The sequence below is a fragment of the Gavialis gangeticus genome, unplaced genomic scaffold, assembly GCF_001723915.1.
Source record: "Gavialis gangeticus isolate Ggan-Ray unplaced genomic scaffold, GavGan_comp1, whole genome shotgun sequence".
In the NCBI taxonomy this organism is placed as follows: Eukaryota; Metazoa; Chordata; order Crocodylia; family Gavialidae; genus Gavialis; species Gavialis gangeticus.
Genome location: NW_017729025.1, coordinates 31678505 through 31686574, shown reverse-complemented (window position 1 = coordinate 31686574; position 8070 = coordinate 31678505). Strand labels below are relative to the sequence as shown.

The 8070-nt window shown below is 39.7% G+C and overlaps 1 long non-coding RNA gene across 1 annotated transcript in view; it reads left to right on the top strand.

Annotated features, from left to right (window-relative positions):
- Positions 1 to 8070, top strand: part of LOC109298471 — a 183050-nt gene that overhangs the window by 61607 nt on the left and 113373 nt on the right. Inside the window, exon 2 of the long non-coding RNA XR_002097618.1 lies at positions 4525 to 4639. This is a non-coding gene — a long non-coding RNA (uncharacterized LOC109298471). The remainder of the gene's footprint in view (positions 1 to 4524; positions 4640 to 8070) is intronic.

Sequence of the window (8070 nt, the reverse complement as noted above, 5' to 3'; positions counted from 1 at the left end):
GGAAGCAGCAGGAGAAGGGCAGCAGTAGCAGACGTGGGGCAAGGGGCAGTGAGTGGGAGCATGGGGCCCATGCCAATGCCCCGGGGCCAGGAGTAGCAGGAGCATGGAGCTCCGGCTTGTAAGAGTACTGGTGGATTCTCTGCCTGCTGCGGCAGGGTGGAGGGAGCAGGCTGTGGGCAAACCTTCCCCCTCCATCCAATCCACAACTTTCCCCAGCCACCCTTCCCCCACACACTCACAGCCTCCCACAAACCCATACTCACCCCCTCCCCACAAATCCCACACACACACACACACCCTCCCCCACACCCCACATACCCACAAACCTATACCTACCCTCCCACCCACACCCTCCAACAATATACAAGAGTAAGACTTTATTTTAAGCTATTATACTATCACCTCTACCTACAGTAAACAAGCACATGTAAATCAGGACAAAAATATTTTTTAAAATTAAATTAATGAATGTTGTAGTACACTTTTGATTTTTAGAATACAATTTGGTATTTTTCTGGTTCAGAGATGGCAAAACCCCTTACTGAAAGGAGTAATTCCAGGCTCAAGGGGAGGGACTTCTGGTAGCAAAAGTCAGGGGTTAGGGGGTGGGACTTCTGGTCCCAAGATGGTGACCAGGGGGTGGGGCACCTGTCAAGGGGCAGGGCTACCTATGTGGCGCTCGATGGCTTGCCAAAACCTGGTAAGTGGCCCTCCACCCGAAGTAATTGCCGACCCCTGTTCTACATGTACTATGTAGGTTGCTTATAAAGCCCCATGTAAACTTAATTCAGTGTATAATGCTTCTAGATAGTTAATTTGTGCTACCACTTTTATTTTAAAGTAAGTCTACATTAGCAAAGGTGTGGATTGTCATGTGTATGCACCACACAGGTGATTGTAACCCAGCTGGAATATCGCTAGAGAGAGTTCTTTTGCTGCAGGGAAGCTCTCTGTTAGGCAGCTGAGCTACTTTGGGGTCAATATCTCTGTTCTTTCCAGTGTGTAATGTAGAAGGATTGAAGAGTCCTGCTGGGGGCAGGATTTAGATTCACTAAATCTATCCAGCACTGATATAGTCCCCATTAAAGACTCTACATAAGTGGTGTAAGTTAGAGGAGCTTCACAGCAGCAATTAGTGGTATCAAGACCAGCACTAACCTTCAGAATTAGGGAGATGGAAGAGGTTCTCAGTGTCACCCTGCATCTGGGCCACTGCATATCAGCTTGGGCAGAAATGAGTCCAGCTCTTTGACTTTTTAATAATTGAATTTATTTTTCCTAGCTAGTACATAGGTCTTTCTAGTATAATATTAGATATTCTGCTTTATATCTAATTGAGTGGCTGCGAATGATCATATATTTCATTTTGGTTTCCTTTCAGCTCAGGGGGTGTCAAAGACAAGGCCTGTAGGCTGGATCCTTCTTGCAGAACCTTATCCAGTGTGCAGTACTGCCTGTTGATCTCAGATCAGTTCTGCACGTCGCATTTGGCATGCACCAGCTGTGGACCAGCACACTACATTTAACAGGAAGGCTGCATGTGCCACATGGGGCTGGACCCAGTGCATGACTACATCAGACAGCACCCGGGTCCAGTCCAGTGCACATGTGGCATGTGGTGGCTGAATGTGGCTGCACATGGTGCTGGATCTGAGACTGGTCCAGGTTGTACCCCTAAACCAGCTCTATGTGCCAGATCCAGCACATAGTGCTGGTCTGGTGCAGGTGCTGGTGAGGCCAGCACATGCTTCATGGAGCGGAGGGCTGGAGCTGTTATGCATGCTTTATGCAGTGTATGGGGCTGCATGTGATGCCCATGCTGGACCAGCCCTGTGCAATGGCTCTGGTGCACAAGACTGGTCAGTGGGCCTGATCCAGCCTGCAGACCGGCCCGTGCCCCTAATCCTGCCAGTGGGGCTGGATGAGTTTGATACCCCTGTTTATTTGGTTCCCAGGTATGGCCCGTACATATTATGGAGTCACACAAACACATGTCTCTTCAATTTCATGAGAGAGGTAGGTAGGTCTGGTCACTACACAAATTGAGGATATCTTAACAAAACCAGTTACTACAGGAAGTGCTATAGGTAGAACACTTCCCTTTTCACTAGGTGATGTTTGTTACAGAAGCAATGATACTAAGTGGGGACAGTGTGATGCAGCATATACTAGTTATTTTCATAAATCACTAAGCCAGGGCCCTGACCAGTTGTCTTTGAAAGGACCCACAATATAAATTTTGTGTAATTAGGGAAACTGTGTTCTGTCTACCCATTGGCTTTGCAGTTTTGTTTAGAGGATTATTTTTTCTCATATCTTTTGTAGTCTGCCTTGCTGCTGAATGGCTAGGGTATTATAACACAGAGGAGGCTGCATTTCAGTGGTAGCTGCAGCAGACGGTAGGATGGGCTGATACCAGACAAAATAGGTTGTTGCCTGTGAAAGCTCTGACCCAGTTAGTCTCTAAGGTGCTATGCTGCCTTGCCTTCTGCCTGACATCAGGCTAACCACCTCAGTGTTGCATAATACTTATATTCTATAACTTTTGATGCATTTTAGAATTCTAAGGAAATGTTATATTTTTATATAAACTGTGTTATTTATGGTTATAGATGGATTGGTATTTTATGTAAATCTGTATGTCAATCTGACCTGCTTATCTTTGCTGTTTGTAGAGTAAACCACAAACTAAGAGCAGCCAAATCCATGGGAATTGGACAGCTAGGTACCATTTTAGGCACCTTTATACTTTAGAAATCTGACCATTAGGTCTGTATTACGTACATGGCTATACAGACTGCCACTCTTCTAGACCTGACTGCATACAGGTATAACTTGTTAACCAAAATGCGATCTTAGGTTAGCTGCCTGCGGTTCCATCCGATATCTGTTGCTACAGGCAACTGCAGAGGTTGAATTCCACAATTGCCCTGCTTTGCTTCTTCCTTTAGTTCCACCTCCTGATTTCCTGAACAACCCAGCAAAGCACAGAGTGGTTCATTAATATGGTTTTAGGTAGACAAGAGGCAGAAGTGAAGAGTATTTTATTAGATTCTTACTAGGTCTGGTATGGGAGGGGTCATAGGAATTGGGCGGTCCCACATGTTAGTTTCTATTACAGTCTTGTCCAGCTGGCTTATTTGGTGACATATTACTATAGTATGCCTGAATGGGAAGCCCAAATTTGAAAGTTTGGATGGCAAAGAGCTCTTAATTTCCCAGAACATCTCAGTTCTGTATTGACACCCAGTGGAACCCTGGATTAATACCTAGATATGATCCAAGATTCCTTCTTTTAAAAAAAATCATATTTGTCCCTGGCATATAAAGCTCTTGCATGCTTTGAGACCTTCTCTCAAAACAGTCGGTTTCATTACCAAACCAGAGTAAAACTGGAAATTACATTAAACTATGTGTTTGTCAGAAATTTTGTGGCTTGCTCTTCTATTTATAGATTTTTCAGATCACCAGTGATATGCAATAATAATACTTACCTCACTTGGTTGTCACGAGTCTTAATTCATTAATGTCTCTAAAGTGCTTTGAGAACCCTGGATGAAAGGTGCTATAGAAGTGCAAAGTACTATTAAAAGAATGAATGAGGTTAAGGTACCTACTGTTTTTCTCCTTTCATAGGGTTTGCCTAAAATCAGAATGAATGTCATTTTTTTAATGTTAAAACTTCTATCAAGCTGATCTTTACTAAGCAATACTGCAAAGCTAAATCTCTCTCTGTTATCTGTCTGTCTGTCTCTCTGCATGTATCGTGATGGATACTTAATTTTAGTAGTTTGGTTATTACTGCACGAGATGTGCTCTTTAATAAAAAGGGTTCACAGATGCTGAAACTTGTCTCACAAGGTAAATCTCCACTTCACTAAGAACCAAGTCAAACTGTAACTTCCAGTCAGAAAAGTAGTTTTGTGTAACAGCTTTTTTCCATAAACATTTATACAGTGTTTAATACCCTCTTCTGCATAAAAATCATGCTTCTCCAGAGAAATGTGTTGTTCTAAGAACCTCAGAGATCTAAAAATAAAAGCTTTCGATCATTACCTGAAATCTGGCATTTTCTAAATAAAGATTTATTTTTTTGTCATTACAATATTTGCAGTGCTGTAGAACCTGTTGAAAGCTGTTGATGTATGGTTAGCGCTGTAAAAGTCAACTAATTTGGGTAGTTTCCTTGGGTTATTAAAAACTTGGTTATAGAATTTTTTTTTTTTTAATCTATGAACGCTTGTGAAGATGTCAAGGTCCATGAGCTAAATGCATCCCTGGTGTACAAAGAATTTCCCTCAAAATATGTGTAAAAATGCGTTTTGAGTTCCTACAATGAACTCTTTAAAAACAATGCTGTCATTGTTTCAGTGCTTTAAAGAGACAGGGTGATTTTTAAATATTAATAAACATCCAGGGGGAGCTAGGGAGTAACAATTTTTCCTTCTCTAATGGTATATAAGGCAATATGAATACAAGGAAGAGTTACATAAATGACTAATTTTTGTTTTGTTCTTTTGATAGGAACTTTTGATTAGAAACTGGTCAGACATTCCCAGAGTGGTTGAGAGCCTGTCAAGGTCACTGCCAAGGACAAGAGAGTCAATTAGTATGCAGATCAGAGCCAAGGAGTTCAAAGGTATTGTTCCAATTCAATCACATTAGCCAGGCCAGTAATGAACAAACGGCATGACCTTAATCATGGAGCCTGAACCACTCATTGAAAGAAAGTATGTGTGTCTGTGTATGTATTTGAGGGCATGGAAGGAGGGGTAGAGGATGACAGGGAGATTTTTTTAAAGAGACAGGATGAACAGTATTTGCTTAATTAGCCACCAATATTAGAATCTTATTTCATGGCCCTTGTATTTTAAAGTACAAGATTGCTTTTATTTTTGGGTTGTAACTGAAACAGACTCAAATGGACAGGTGGTTAGAATATTTTAATAAAAATACTTAGGCAGTCATTGAGATGCTAAATGGTTTGCAGGAGGAGGCAGATAACCTTATGTAAGACACCAAGCTAAATTTTGCAATTGCAGTCTCCTTCATAATGTGCTAGTTTTCTCAAAGTCTAGAGGTAAAGAAACTGCTGTGGTTATCCCCCTTGATATAACAGAATTTTCCGCTACTTGGAGTTGACACACATTAGCAATTTGTAGGTATGCCATTAATAATGGAAAGAATGAATGATTTATACAGAATAGAAAATATTTATTTAATATATTAGGTCTGGCAAACATTATGTTACATGTAATAATATTTTAGATACCACCGTTACTAAGTTATTTCTTAGTAAAGTGCTCTGCATATGTAAGTGTAGTACATGTAGCACACTCAAACTTCCAGTGTTTTCTGCAGCATTACAAAGCTACAAGCATACACTATATTAAATTCATATAAAATATGTTCTGGTTTTCTTTTCTTTTTCTTTTTTTACAGAGTCATATATACAAACATGCATATATAAATGCAGACAGAAATAAAAGAATTTGATATGTATATGGCATAATATGTGCATGTCTATGTGTATTACATATAAGTTAGTATTGACTCTACAGCTGGGCTTGGACTGAAATTCTACTTAGCAGGAATAAATTCCCTTTTTTCTACACTGTTGATTGAATTTGGTATCCAAATCTGACCGGTAACTCTTCAAATGACCACTGAATTGTCTGTGCTTATATCCACATGCAAGCACACTGCAAATATGTACATATTTTCTGCATGTGGAAATGTGAAATGACACTTTGCACATAATTCATCATCAACCACTGAAAAATTGAGTGATGCTTAAAATGTGTTCACCTGCTTCTACCGTGGTTTACTTTGCACGTTATTGTTCTGGATTTGTTTATGTGGTGACTTACAAGTTTCCTGTATCTGTTTGGGTGATATTTGCTCAACAATTACTTCTACTGGAGTAGATTATCAAAGGAAGCTGCAGGCTTCATTGGGAAACTGAAGAAGTCACTTCATTTCTCTTTAAATAAATCCTGATAGTCAGCTAAGATTTTAGGAATCCAGGGTTTTTTGTTTTTGTCTTTCTTATTGGGGAGAGTGTTCATCATATCTCACTACAATGGAAGATGCATAACAGAAAAGAAACTATTCTAGGCTATGATACACCCTAGGGGTTCATGAATGTTGGGGGAGGAACACTGATTATACAATGCAATAACATATTGAGACACTATTTCAGTTTTACACTTGGTATCAAGTAAATACAGGATATCTCACCCATGAAGGGTGATTATCTCTCATGAAGGGAGGAAATGAGTTATTAAGGTCTTTCTCAGGAGCAAAACAAGGATAAGAATTTTTATTAATGTAAGAAACAATCTGCTTTTTTTCGTTATAGAAATATATTTCCTTTTTAGCAAAGCTGTGGGGTTTTTGTCTTTAAATAGTCTGTATCAGAAAAAAAACCCCTCTCAGTTTCAGTTGATGCTTATCCCTGCACTGCTTGAGAATATTGTTATAAAACATGTGCTCATTGCCATTTTTATCTAGATCACAATTAATAACATTTTTAAGCATGAAATGTCTATCCAGTCCCATAAAACCACTTGTAAAGTGTTTGATATTTTATCTGAGGATATTAAAAGATTGTTTAAAATAAACATATACCACTGGAACTGAATTTTCACACGATTATTCAGATAGTCAATAGGTCTTCTTTGATCATATTATTATGATGCTTCTGCTGGATTTCATTCTAAGACAGGCATATTCTTTCTCTCTCTCTCTCTCTCTCTCTCTCTCTCTCTCTCCCTCTCTCCCCCTCTGTCTTTTTTCCCTAAACAAGGTCATAGATTTTTTAAAATGAAGACTGGAAGTTCCAAGTACAAGATTAAGTAAGTTCTAACAGTGTTATAAAAGTAAGTGCTTTTTTCTATAATAAAAGGTGTTTAAAAGGTTCGCTACAGCTTTAAACAGAATTACAATTTACTTCTTTCAAGTGTCCAGGCCATAAATTCTTCTCAATTCCCTCTCTCTCTCCTTGTCGGAATTAATGAGATCAGATTTGATCAGGGCAGTGATGTGTTCAGAGCCAAATCACACAACAGCGCGCGTGCGGTAATGGAATTTGCATCTAATGCATACATAAATCAAACATCTTTCTGGACATTTTCATATGCATAATGTCATTTCATCCAGTTCTCTCTGTGCAGAGGGGGAGATTTTTCTCTCTGAGAGAATGACTTTCTTTAATGCTTTCATTTTATTTTCGCTGACTACAATCCCCGAGAATGCGCTCGGTCGGAGAATCTTTCGGGGCGCGGTTGACAGTTCCTTTTCCAAGAGGGGTCCTTCACATTTATCATGCCTCTTCCTCGGGGGCTTTGTTATGCAAATGTGGCTGAAATTGATAATTCCAAAGTGCTTCATTTCGGTTCCTTGGCGGTTGGAGATGGTAGATAAAAAGAAACTGACAAGACACACTGATTGCCCTCAATGCTTGTAACTCTCTTGCTAACAAGGCTCGATATTGTTAAAAATTCCTATTGTTATCAGGGTGGCAGTTCCATTATGCAGGCCTTGCAAATTTCTGATTTGAATATTAACCCTTTAATCACCCTTCTCCCCTCCCCCACCCAACCCCAAATCAATTGCCATCAAATGGCTAAAGGACACAAAACATTAAATTATTTCCCTGTTATGGGTGAACATCTGTGGTATATTTTAAAAACTCCATTAATCATTTTTTCAAGGTAAGCTCAGGCATTTTATATCTAAATGGAGAAAAAATGTTCTGTAACAAAACAACTCTAACAAAAATAGATTGAAGGGTTGTGTGTATCTATTTAGAGGAAACTGGGTTGGGGGGGTGGAATATTTGGATGGAAATATCTGCTTGCCAAAATCAAATTCACTAGTTCCTGGCAAGTGGAGAAGTTTCATTATTTTAAACTTGTGTGTACTTGCACTGCTTGTTCTAACTTAGGTAGGCCTCAGGGAGGGGATAGTGTGTCTTCATATACCCTACTACAGTTGGTTTTTACTTCTCTGCCCTGCTAACTGCAGATATACCTTTTTCAGGCTGCCCAGCAGCAAAGTAGCTGACAG